This window comes from Leopardus geoffroyi, chromosome B2, assembly GCF_018350155.1.
Source record: "Leopardus geoffroyi isolate Oge1 chromosome B2, O.geoffroyi_Oge1_pat1.0, whole genome shotgun sequence".
In the NCBI taxonomy this organism is placed as follows: Eukaryota; Metazoa; Chordata; class Mammalia; order Carnivora; family Felidae; genus Leopardus; species Leopardus geoffroyi.
The window spans coordinates 72704224-72716345 of record NC_059332.1 but is presented as its reverse complement, the minus strand read 5'-3'; the positions used below and the strand labels follow the sequence as shown (position 1 = coordinate 72716345).

At 35.6% G+C, this 12122-nt stretch overlaps 1 long non-coding RNA gene across 4 annotated transcripts in view; it reads right to left on the bottom strand.

Moving 5' to 3' along the window:
- Window positions 1-12122, bottom strand: part of LOC123608660 — a 501461-nt gene that overhangs the window by 351578 nt on the left and 137761 nt on the right. For all 4 annotated transcript variants that reach the window (XR_006717368.1, XR_006717366.1, XR_006717367.1 and 1 more), the window contains exon 2: window positions 6503-6584. This is a non-coding gene — a long non-coding RNA (uncharacterized LOC123608660). The remainder of the gene's footprint in view (window positions 1-6502; window positions 6585-12122) is intronic.

Here is a 12122-nt window from a genome sequence, read left to right as displayed (position 1 = left end):
TTTGGTTTTACATATTGGGATTCTACCAGAGATTTCATTGGAAAAGAAAGGAAGGATTCTGATGCTTAAAAAAACATGTAAAGACTAGTGTTGTAATAATGCTACATTTTATATTTAAATCAATCCTGAGCATCAGAAATCTTTGTTATTATACTATACTATATTGATTCCAAGATATTAATGACTTTGATGATTGTTATTAAGGAGAACACCAAGAAACTACACTGTGAAACCTTTAACACAGTTGCTGTGAGTAGTCACTAAGCTCTCTTTCCAACACGTATCTCAGTGCTCCCCGTATATAGCAACACTTGAAAAACTATTTCAGAGTTAAGGGATAAGCAGAGCTTTACTTCACGGTATTGGAGAAAGCATACCTAATCATATATACCTTTTAACTCCTGCCTCCTAGAAACCTGAAAACCAAATGGATGTCTCAGAGATAACCAGTTTATGTAAATAACTTTATGACTTAAGGTTCTGGCTTCTACTTTTACTTTTAATTAAAATTAAGTAATTTTATGTTTTCTTCCTATATTAATTTATATTTTTATCATGCTACTTTTTTTAGTATTTTATCATATGCTATATTATTTAAGATATAAGTGTGATTAATATAACAGAGATCTGAAATAGCTAGTCAGAAATGTAGTTCTATCTCATACGAAAGGGCTTTGCTTCACAAGATCCAGGGACCTGGGCTCCCTCTATCTTGCCATGCCCCCAAGCCTAGAGTGTGGTGTTCATCTGTGCAGTCTGTAATGGGATGTCCCCTTGTCCTCATCCCATGCAGCAAGAGGAAGGCAGGGCTGGAACAGGAGCACCGCTTGTCTTCTTATGACACCACCAGGAAGTTGTACATGTCAATTCCACACATATCACATTGGCCATATCTAGTTACACATATAATCTTTATCACTGTGGGTTCTATTGATACAAAAGAAGAAGCAAAGAATAGACATTGAAAGAAGAAAAGAAACATTCATTGTCTCTTTATTATAGCCTATATCATTGGTTCTCAAACATTAGCAGGCACCAGAAGCATGCCTATTTAAAATACAAATTTCTGGGCAACCAACACTGGCTTTCTCACTAAAACTTCAAGGATAGAGACCTGATGATCTGTATACTTAATAATCATTCCAGATGATTTTGATCATTGGGTATATTTGAGAAATCATAGAGTAAATTATATTTCTTTATCTCTTTATTGCTAAATGCAGCCCTACTGTAACTCCAACATCATCTTTGACAATAGCTGGTGTCATGAGGAAAGAGCACATTAACAAATAACTACACTGCAATATGACAATTGTTATTTTGGAGGCAAGTGCAGATTGCTGAAGATAATGAATAAAGTGGTGGCATCATGGACATCTCAGAAGAAAGAACAAAGAAGCCCATGCCATTTGGGGAAATAATATAGGTCCCCTCCACCCCAATTTCTCCTAATACCATCTTCGTGCTATTATCAAGGCGGGATATAGACTGACATCTCTGCAGAAGGCCTCTTCATCAGCTCCCCATGATTTTGCCTGGTCATCACCAGAATGAATCTCCCCTGCTTAAGTTCTTAAGCCAGATCATTCAGAGAAACAAAGGCAAACTTCTCATAGACAGGCTAGACTAGGTTTACCAATCCTGTGGGTTATATACAAGTAGACATCATGGCCAGAATAAACAATGCTCCCTCCCAGGGCTCCATTAGCCAATTTCCGATGTGCTCCAATAAGTTCGCACTTAATCACATTAGTTGTGTGTTTAAACTCCATGGCATTCTAAAGTATGGGTATTTTCAGTTGAAAATTATTTCTAACTTTACAAAGAAATGATGAGAAATTTGAATAATATTAGAGAAATATATTTAATGCCACATCTGGGGGGCTCACACATATTCCAGAAAACAAGATCTATTTATCCTTCTATCTTTAGACTACAAAACAGGCACTTTCAAAACTGTATGTACCAGGAGGTTAACAGTACAGGCTGATATACATAGCTAGTGTGGGGTTAAAGCTATGTCACTACGTTGATGATCTGAAGGGAAAAAAAAGTAGTCCCATTACAGGTCTCCTAGTGTACCTTCACATAAAAAGGAGTCATAAGACAGCAAAATCTTCTGAAACATAGAACCTTTATAACCAAAGTAAATCAAACTAGTAAAAAGGATTTGCGAGTGGTGCTCAAGTATGTACATTCAAAATAAGCAGGCCCAGACTATCCCTAGTATTAAAAAACAATTACATTGGATTTGAGTCCTTGCTTTATGTACATCTATAACACTTAAGGTGATATTAGATTTATAACTGAAATTAGTTTGGGATACACACTTTTAAAACACACAGTCCTTTCTATGAATTAAGGCTTAATCTCATCTTCTATTGTGGATTTGGCATATAATACAGTCACTAGAGAAAAAATAATTCAAGAATATTTAACCATTACTATTTCTGCATTGAAATACAATGAGTATTAACTATTGGAAATTAGGAAATAAAAGCATCATATTATTAATATGACAGAATTATTTACCAAAAAAATTCCAAACAATCAACATAAAAATTACTAGACTTGCTAAAAAAAGTCATTAAGTGGATGACTACCAGAAAATAAGCAAAAATAAACAATTTTTTCATATGTAAGCAATTGCTATTTAGAAAATAAAATAATACAACACTAATTTAAATATAAAGAAAATATAAAATATTAATATAAAGTGCTGGGAACAAAAAAATATTAATTTTAAGGAATGCTTAAAAAAGTAAAAGTCTAAAATTTTACTGAAAGATGTGCAAAATATTTGAATAAGTGTTGAACCAAATTATGTTCATTATTTGTAACACTCAATATTGTAAAAAATGTTGATTCTCTACATATTGATTTTCTACGGTTATCCAATATAATTCCAATAAATGTCAAAATGGAATTTTTTGGTATGTATTGAGTTGATTCTAAAGTTTATTAGAAAAATAAATAAACAAAATAAAGAAATGTTGGGGTGTAAATAAGCAGGAGAGTGTTTGTTAGCACTTTCAGATTTTAAAGTATAGCATGAAATAAAAATAAAATAATTACTATGGTTAATAAATGCACAATGAAATAAAAGAGATGTTGAAAATAGAATTATATATAAAAGCACATATCCTAAGGAATCAGGAAGACTCTTTATTAAATGGTGCTAGAGTAAGGGCTATTAATATAGAAAAAAATATAGTCTCTATATTACTTGCCAAAAAATAGTAATGGTTTAAAAAGCTGATTTTAAAAATTAAAACTATGTTTCAAAAAATAAAGAAAATACAGGTAAGTAGGTATATGATTAGGAAAGAGAAAAGACTTTAAAAAACAAAATAAAAATAAAAAGATCAGCTGGTTCACTTTATAAAAATTTAAAGTTTTATGCTTAAAGAACACAATAAAAACATTAAAAGGAAGCTGACAAGCTAAGGACAAAAGATTCATAAAATAGATAGCTGGAAGTGGGGAGGCCGATATTCTTGATAAATACAAAGTGCTTAGAAAAACAGAAATACCTTTAAAGAAAAATGGCCAAATGTAATTTTAAAAGAAAAAGAAACACAAATGACCATTAGGTAAGTAAAAAAATCTTGCTCCATCAATAATCAAAATCCTACACATTTAAACAAGGATGATGTACATGTACATGTTTCAGTTTGGCAAAGACAATTGTATGCATAACACATATTTATTAAAACCCTTGAAAACTCATTTATAAAACCAAATACGAACTGAAAAGAGGCAAACATATCCAGGCTCATACATACTTAAAAGGGGTTCTGAACACCAAATTTCACTCTCATAATCCTCTGGGACACCAGCTGGGTGTCCTACAATTCAACTCAATTCTGACACTATTTACCTGAAGATAGCTTCAGATTCCACAGGTTAAGGGACTGCCCTCCACTCCCACTTCAGACATCAATCACAAATCCAGGTTATCACCTGTGCTTCTGGCTGACCAGCCGTAGATCAGAGGTTCCAAAAAACCCCTCCTTAGATTCAATTAATTTGCTAGAGCAGTTCACAGAAGTCAGAGGAATATTTTACTTACTAGATTACTGGTTTAGTAGAAAAGGATGTAACTCAGGAACAGCTATCTATCTAACAGCTATCAATCTTCTAACAGGAAGAAATGTATGGGACAAGGTATGGGGAAAGAGCAAGGAGCTTCCATGCCCTCGCCAGGTTCACCAATCTCCCCAAATCACCACATATTCACCAACCTGAAAGCTCTCTGAACCCTGTCCTTTTGGGTTTTCAGAGGTTTCATTAATTAGGCATAACTGATTAAATCATTAGCCACTGGAAAATGATTCAACCTCCAGCGCTTCTCTCCTCCCCACAGGTCAGGGGGGTTGGTTCTGAAAGTTACAATAAATACTCTAGTCAGATGGTTGACTTCACTGTCAATTAGCCCCACCCTCAGATGTGCTCCCAAAGTCATCTCATTAACATAAGCGAAGACAACTTTATGACTTTCATCACTTAGGAAAGTCCAAGAGTTTTACAAGCTCTGTTCCAGAAACAAGGACAAAGACCAAATATATATATTTCTTATTATAAATCACAATATGGCAATACTATAGAGGAAAAAATCTGATGTAGAAGCATATTTTTGACATGGGAAAATGGCAAAAAGCTAACTGAGGAGTAAAAACCAGGTTACAAAATAGCATGTCAAAAACAAATCCCTTAAATAGATAAACAGCTGAAAAGACCTATAACAAAATGTTAATTGTGGTAGTCTCTGGATGATGAAATTATCAATAGTTTATTTCATTCTTTGTTTTTCAGATATTTTGCATTGAAAATATTTTCCATTTAGAATCAGGCAGAAATACTAACTAATCCAGAGACAGAAATTGTGAGGACACCTGCAATAGCTAATTTTAAGTGTAAACTTGACTGACTGTGAGATGCCCAGATTCAACATTATCTCTGGACGTGAGGGTGTTTCCAGATGAGGTTGGCATTTGAATTAGTGGACTCATTAAAGTAGATGGCCCTCCCTCAATGTGAGGGGGCCTCATCCAATCCATTGAGTGCCTGAATAGAATAGAGGGTGGAGAAAAGAGGAATTTTTTTTTTTTTCTGCCTCACTGATTGAGCTGGGACCTTGGATTGGGATGTACACCACTGGCTTCCCTGGTTTTCAGACCTTCAGACTGAGACTAAATCACACCACTAGAATACCAACTTTCCTGGGTCTGCAAGCTTGTAGACCACAGTTTGTGGGACTTCTCAGCCTCCATAATTATGTGAGCCAATTCCTAATAATAAGTCTATACCTATCTATATACAGATATATGTAAGAGTATATATATATATTTACTCTTACATATATATATATATACACACACGCTTACATATATATATATGTAAGAGTATATATATATATTTACTCCTACATATATATGTAAGAGTAAATATATATATATACACATATATGTACATATTTATGTATGTACATATGTATGTACATATATATATGTATATACTCTTACATACATATATATATATATATATATATATATATATATATGTACACTGGTTCTGGTTTCCTAGAGAACCTTATGGAATACAACACCAATAAAGTAAACGCTGGAGAAGCATGGATTCCCGTCCTCTTGATTTAACCAAGAAAGTTAGAAAGTTAGTTATTAAGCTAAAGCAAGTAATACAGCTGTTTAGTATCACTCAAATAAATATCTAGATAGGTGTCTCAGTTTTTCACTTGAAAATTATTTGTCTGATATTTTGTGGGCACAAGCTGATCTGCAGGTTCAGAATGTGTCCAAGTACCATTGAGCATGTCATTAGATCCATATATGAAACAGAACAATCAGAACAGCTGACATTCCTCGTTATCCTGCTGTGCCTCAAAAGATCACATCAATCATTTCACCAAAATCAAAGTGGTGGCCATTCTCAGCCATCCTCTGCTACCACTGGGTGTGGCCAAGAGAGGTATTGATTCAGTTACCAACTGAGCAACAAATTGGAAAGTGAAAAATCCAATCGCTTGAACTGGGAAAGAATGAAAGAATCACGCATGGCTTAGAAGGAACTGGAAAGGTTACACTTCACCAATTCTGGAGCTGTTGGAGATCTGCCTTTGTGCTAAAGCTGCTCATAGTTTCTTCTGTATTAGCTGAAGTTGATGTCAAAGAGTGATAAATTCTATAACTCCTACTTCTGTATGACTCCACCTCCCTTATCTTTGTTCACAAGCACTGCTTTGCACTTGCCTATTGCCACGACCTTGTGATCCACCTTCTCTCACATCTTTAATCTAGAAGTCTTCAAAGTGAGGCCCACATCCCTCCCCTCCCACCCCTGGGGCTAAGAGGTGGATCTCCTAGAGCATTGGAAGAAATATTAGATCTCCTTTTTATACTTATTTTTATCCTTAAAATTTAATTCACATAAAATAAGAAAGAACACATTTCTTCATATAAAATAGGAAGTTAATATATATTACCTGAAACTGGGTTCGCCTCTTGGTGGGTGTCGAGCCAAAAGACAACAACCAAGCCAAAGAATCAGAAAAGGAAGGATTTTACCTGCAACAAGTAAAGTAGAACACAGGGGATAAATCTCAAAGTAGTGTCTCCTGGAACAAAATAACTGGGGAAGCTTTAAGCTAAGGATGCATACACATTCATGAAGGGGCTTGTGCAATGGGGAATTCAGCATGTGGTTGGAGCCAAAGTCATCCTAAGGTGATGGACTCCAGATCTTAGTTGATCAAAGTCACCAGGGCCACAAGCCAACTAGTCAGGTATTTGAGTGCTCCAAGGGGTTGAAATCTTGCAGAGATAACTCGAGAATGTGCCCTGGGCAAGTAGTGCCAGTCTGGTAGAGATCACACCGTGATCAGAGACCTAAAATGACTTCTCATGTCAAGAAAACTGTGTCTCATTTTTTCTTTTTTTCCAGAGATCCCTAACTCTTTCTATTTATTATACTAGTACTTTTCTCCTAGAGAAAAGCTGTGAGGATTGGTTAACCTAAAACAGTGCCTGGAAAAAAATAAGTTCTGTATCGACTAGTTAAAATTCCTCATAGGTAAGTCAGTGTTAGCAGACACTGCTGAAAGATGCCAGCTGTTTCCTCTTATATGGCAATTAACCTGAGGGAAGAGGGCATTCTACATGTGTGGGAGTTGACAGTGATGATCCTTTCAACATACTGCCTCAAAAAGCCAGTAAAAGTCAGGTTTTGATGATATTCCGTTTTAATCAGACTGGTCATCCTTGAATAGTGATACAAAGATTTCCACATCAAAAATAAAGTGAAATAAAACAGTACATTGAAAATAACACTACAAATTCAAACCCAAGCACCGAGAAGAAAACTGCTGCACTGATGCACTGAAGCAGCCACATTCTGAGGTAGAAACATGATGAACTAATCACATCTAATGTGATTATGTAACGTTCCCTCAATAGCAATACTGGTGACTATAAAAATTCTTATCCATACATTTAAAAACTCAAAAACACATTTTGCACTTACTAAGAATTTTTACAGTTTCAGTGGGTATAGAGTTGATTTATTAAAAATTGAAAATCCAGGCACCTGGGTGGCTCAGTCAGTTAAGCGTCTGACTTCAGCTCAGGTCATGATCTCACAGGTCTTGAGTTTGAGCCCTGGGTTGGGCTCTGTGCTGACAGGTCAGAGCCTGGATCCTGCTTCTGATTCTGTCTCCTCTCTGCCCCTCCCCCACTTACACTCTGTCTCTCTGTCTCTCAAAAATGAATGTTAGGGGTGCCTGGGTGGCTCAGTTGACTGGGCGTCCGACTTCAGCTCAGGTCATGATCTCACGGTTTGTGAGTTCGAGCCCTGCATCGGGCTCTGTGCTGACAGCTCACAGCCTGGAGCCTGCTTCGGATTCTGTGTCTCCCTCTCTCTCTGCCCCTCCCCTACTCGCACTCTGTCTCTCTCTCAAAAATAAATAAACATTAAAAATTTGTTTTTAATTGAAAATCCTACAGCTTCCAATTAGTCTGCAACCTCTGCCTGATATCAGGGAAAATATAAACTTCCCAGCCAAATTTCAATACAAAACTTGCAATAATTGGAGGGCAAGATTTAAAAGTGAATAAATATTATGAAAGTTGAATAAAATCATGAAAATTGAATAAATATTGTAGCAACTATGGTAGCAGCTGAATTAAAACATCAAAACAAACTGAACTTAGGCCAGCACTTCAGACAGCTCTATATCAGAGTGTAGACTACAGGGTTATTGGGGTGTTTTTAAGAAATATATTCAATCACATTGTTCTCAATAAAAACATACATAAATTATATATACAGTAGTAACATTTTATCACTATCTTAATTTTATATTAGGAAGCAAAACTATTTTACTGCTAATAATAAAATTTAAAAGAATCAAGAATGGAATCTTACTTCATTTTTCTTTGCTTTATATAGCTTTATAAGACACATAATCTCAGTACTATAATACTTTAAAAATATAATTAATGAACAATAAACATGTAGTGGGTTCATGAGCAATCAAAAAAGCTGGGATAATAAACATTGCTCTAGTTTTTAATTCTCATTGCTGCTAAAGTTATTCTCTTCACACACTCTTGAATCATGCCTTATGTTTCTTTAAAAATCTGTTAATGGTTCCCCATAGCCTAATGAACAAAATGCAAACTCCTTAGCAAAATATATGAGTGACTGGGTCAAACATTTTCAGCCTAATATCTATCTGGCCTTTCCTACTCCCTCAGACATGATTAATTCCCCACATTTCTAAAGCACTTGACCTGTAACTCTAGCATAGCACTCATTTTACTCTGCAGGATTAGAAGTTTCAATGCAATAGTGAATAACACACTGGACAGAGTCAGGAATCCTCCGCTTGCACGCAGGTCTACTGTCGCCTAGCTATGAGATCCTGACTCAGCACTTTATCTATCTGAGCTTAAAGTCCTCATCTTTATTTTTATTTTTATTTTTTTTAATTTTTTTTTTCAACATTTATTTATTTTTGGGACAGAGAGAGACAGAGCATGAACGGGGGAGGGGCAGAGAGAGAGAGGGAGACACAGAATCGGAAACAGGCTCCAGGCTCTGAGCCATCAGCCCAGAGCCCGACGCGGGGCTCGAACTCACGGACTGCGAGATCGTGACCTGGATGAAGTCGGACGCTTAACCGACTGCGCCACCCAGGCGCCCCAAAGTCCTCATCTTTAAAATGGAGATAATGACAGAGGGTTAGAAATAACATATGTATATTTTCTAGGTAAGTTGTCTGTCTCCAGCAGTCACTCAATACATACTAGTTGAATCAATACACCAATGAGTAAATGATTCGTTTTGAGAAATAGAGTTATACATAGAATTTGACCCAAAGTGAATTACCTTACATTCCTACTGCTATAGATCTCTAAGGGACACACGGATTCTGATTAATTACTCATACAAATTAATAGAGGTACCATGTATTACATGGGGAAACAGCTTATTTTCTTCTTTTAGCTTTTTTTAAAACTTATTTTCAATAAATGTAAATGTGACACAACATTTCCTTTAATCACCTTTAATTATTGCCAAGACACATTCAAATTTGTTTGCCTTTTAACATCTAAAGCATTTTTTCCTATTTCTGACGATTTTATTTTAGGATTAACAGAAGTTGTTTCTATTTGGTTTTCAAAAATACTCACCACTTGCTCAAGAAAAAAGGGGAGCTTGGGTTTTAAGTGGCTAGAAGCCTCAATGTAGTGTAGGACTTCTCTCCAGTGCTATGCAATACGTGACAGGAACCACTATGGGTAAAATTTATCTTAGACCCGTCCTGAGAAATTTAGTCAACGAAGCAATTCAAATAAGTATAATTAATTTTTTTTTAACTATGTAACCACATAGCTTGGTGGATGGTGTAAGGTTCTGGGAATTGATCAGCTCCTTCATGGATGCATATCACAAAAGATCCCAACTGTGGGCCAGGTTAATTTGTAAAGCTTGCAGACTCTGGCAACCAAAGAGAGCAATAAAAAGGAGTTGTTTCTGATATGAGTCACTGTGGCCTTTGTCTACACACACTCACGGAAGAAAGCAATTTTTAACCACACAACTCTTCCCAAATGCACACATATGTGGAAATAAGGAAAAATACCCAGTGAGCATATGTGTGATTTAAAGAGCAAGTAAAACTTCAAACTCTTGGCTGGGCTCATTGTAGATGACTAAAAACAATGTTTATGACATGCCAAGAAGACATCTATGTATATATATTTATATGTTAAATAAATGTAGTGTGATCCATATTTTGAGTTAAATAAAATGTGAACATATGTTTGTAAATATTCCAGAGACATTTCTCTAGGTGAATTGTATGGATGTGTTTTACAGAAAGTGTCACAAAAATTCATGTGTGGGTGGAGTCAATGCAAAAGCAAAAATAATAACTCAGTCCCTATAGATTACTGAATGGTTTCAATGCCTCTGCTTGAGTCCAAGCCAGAAATATACTGAAATTCTCTGGCTAAAAGGATTATTAATAAAATTATTTACTTTTAAATTATTTCTTACTTCTACAAATGCTATAAGATTCTGGAGAACCCCCCAGTGAACTTTACTAGCATGTTTCAGATCTGAGACCAATCACATGTAGTTACCCATCACGCAAAATAAAGACAAATCCTGAAACTCATGAATTCTGGAAACAGAGAAAAAGGATATGGAGAAAGGAGATTATACACTGAGGCTCTAATGTCATTTACAGACTTTACCTTTCAATTCTCATTTAAGTGGATGGATAGAAAAATCCTTCCCATAGAAAGATACCTTATAAGAACCTTTGTTATTCAGGCAAATGAGACTTTTTAAAAATCACAATTCTAATCTGGGGAAAATATTCTGACAAGTTTCAAATGAACTGAAGCTGTTCAACTTTTGAATTTTCTTTTTTCTTTTTAATTTTTTTTTTTGACGTTTATTTTTGAGACAGAGAGAGACAAAGAATGAATGGGGGAGGGTCAGAAAGAGGGAGACACAGAATCTGAAACAGGCTCCAGGCTCTGAGCCGTCAGCACAGAGCCCGACGCGGGGCTCGAACTCATGGACCGCGAGATCATGACTTGAGCTGAAGTCGGCTGCCTAACCGACTGAGCCACCCAGGCGCCCCTCAACTTTTGAATTTTCAAATGATTTTGAGCCTGCTGGTATTGGAAACCATCTTTGGGGAAGCCAAGTTCCATTTATAAGAAAAAAATTGAAAAGATATGCAGTGACCTTGCCTCCCATCCACAAAACTGTCCTAAAATTAATAATTAACCTAATAAACAGTTAATGTTTTCTAAACTTTATATGGATTTAAATACCAAGGTGAATATATCATAAAATTTATTTTGAATTTTTTTAATTTTGTTAATGTTTATCTATTTTTGAGAGAGACAGACAGACCCAGTGCAAGTGGGGGAGGTCAGAGGTCACACAGGGATGGAGACACAGAATCCAAAGCAGGCTCCAGGCTCTGAGCTGTCTACACAGAGCCCAACACGAGGCTCCAACTCACCAACTGAGATAATGACCTGAAAAGTCGGACGCTTAACGGATTAAGCCACCCACGTGCCCCTTATTTTGAAACCTTTTAACTCACTTTCTGGGAACCCAAGGGTTAATTATGTGATAAAGCTATCAAAATAAGTTTGGTATATTGGGGTACAGTGGGTAAGGTGAGTAGGGCATTATTTAGCGTATGCCATGTTGAAATAATTTATGAAATTGAAAATAGTATTCTTTCCAGAGTTCATTTTTATATCTAAAATATATACTAAGTATATGCTCAAAAGTATACAAAATCTTGTAAGCAAGATTCCTTATGCTTTAAAGTTATATTCTAATATATGTACTGATGAAATGATATGCTGTCTGAAAGTTTCATCTAAGGACTCCAGAAACAGTGGTTAAGGTTAGAGTGGTTTATAGAAGAAACAAGATTGGCTATGGGTTAATAAATGTTGAAGTGAGACAATAAGTATGTGTGATGTGCTACACTACTCTCTCAATCTAAAATGTAATATAACAATTTTTAAAATATTATGTAGATATTAAATGTAGCACTACTTGTTTAA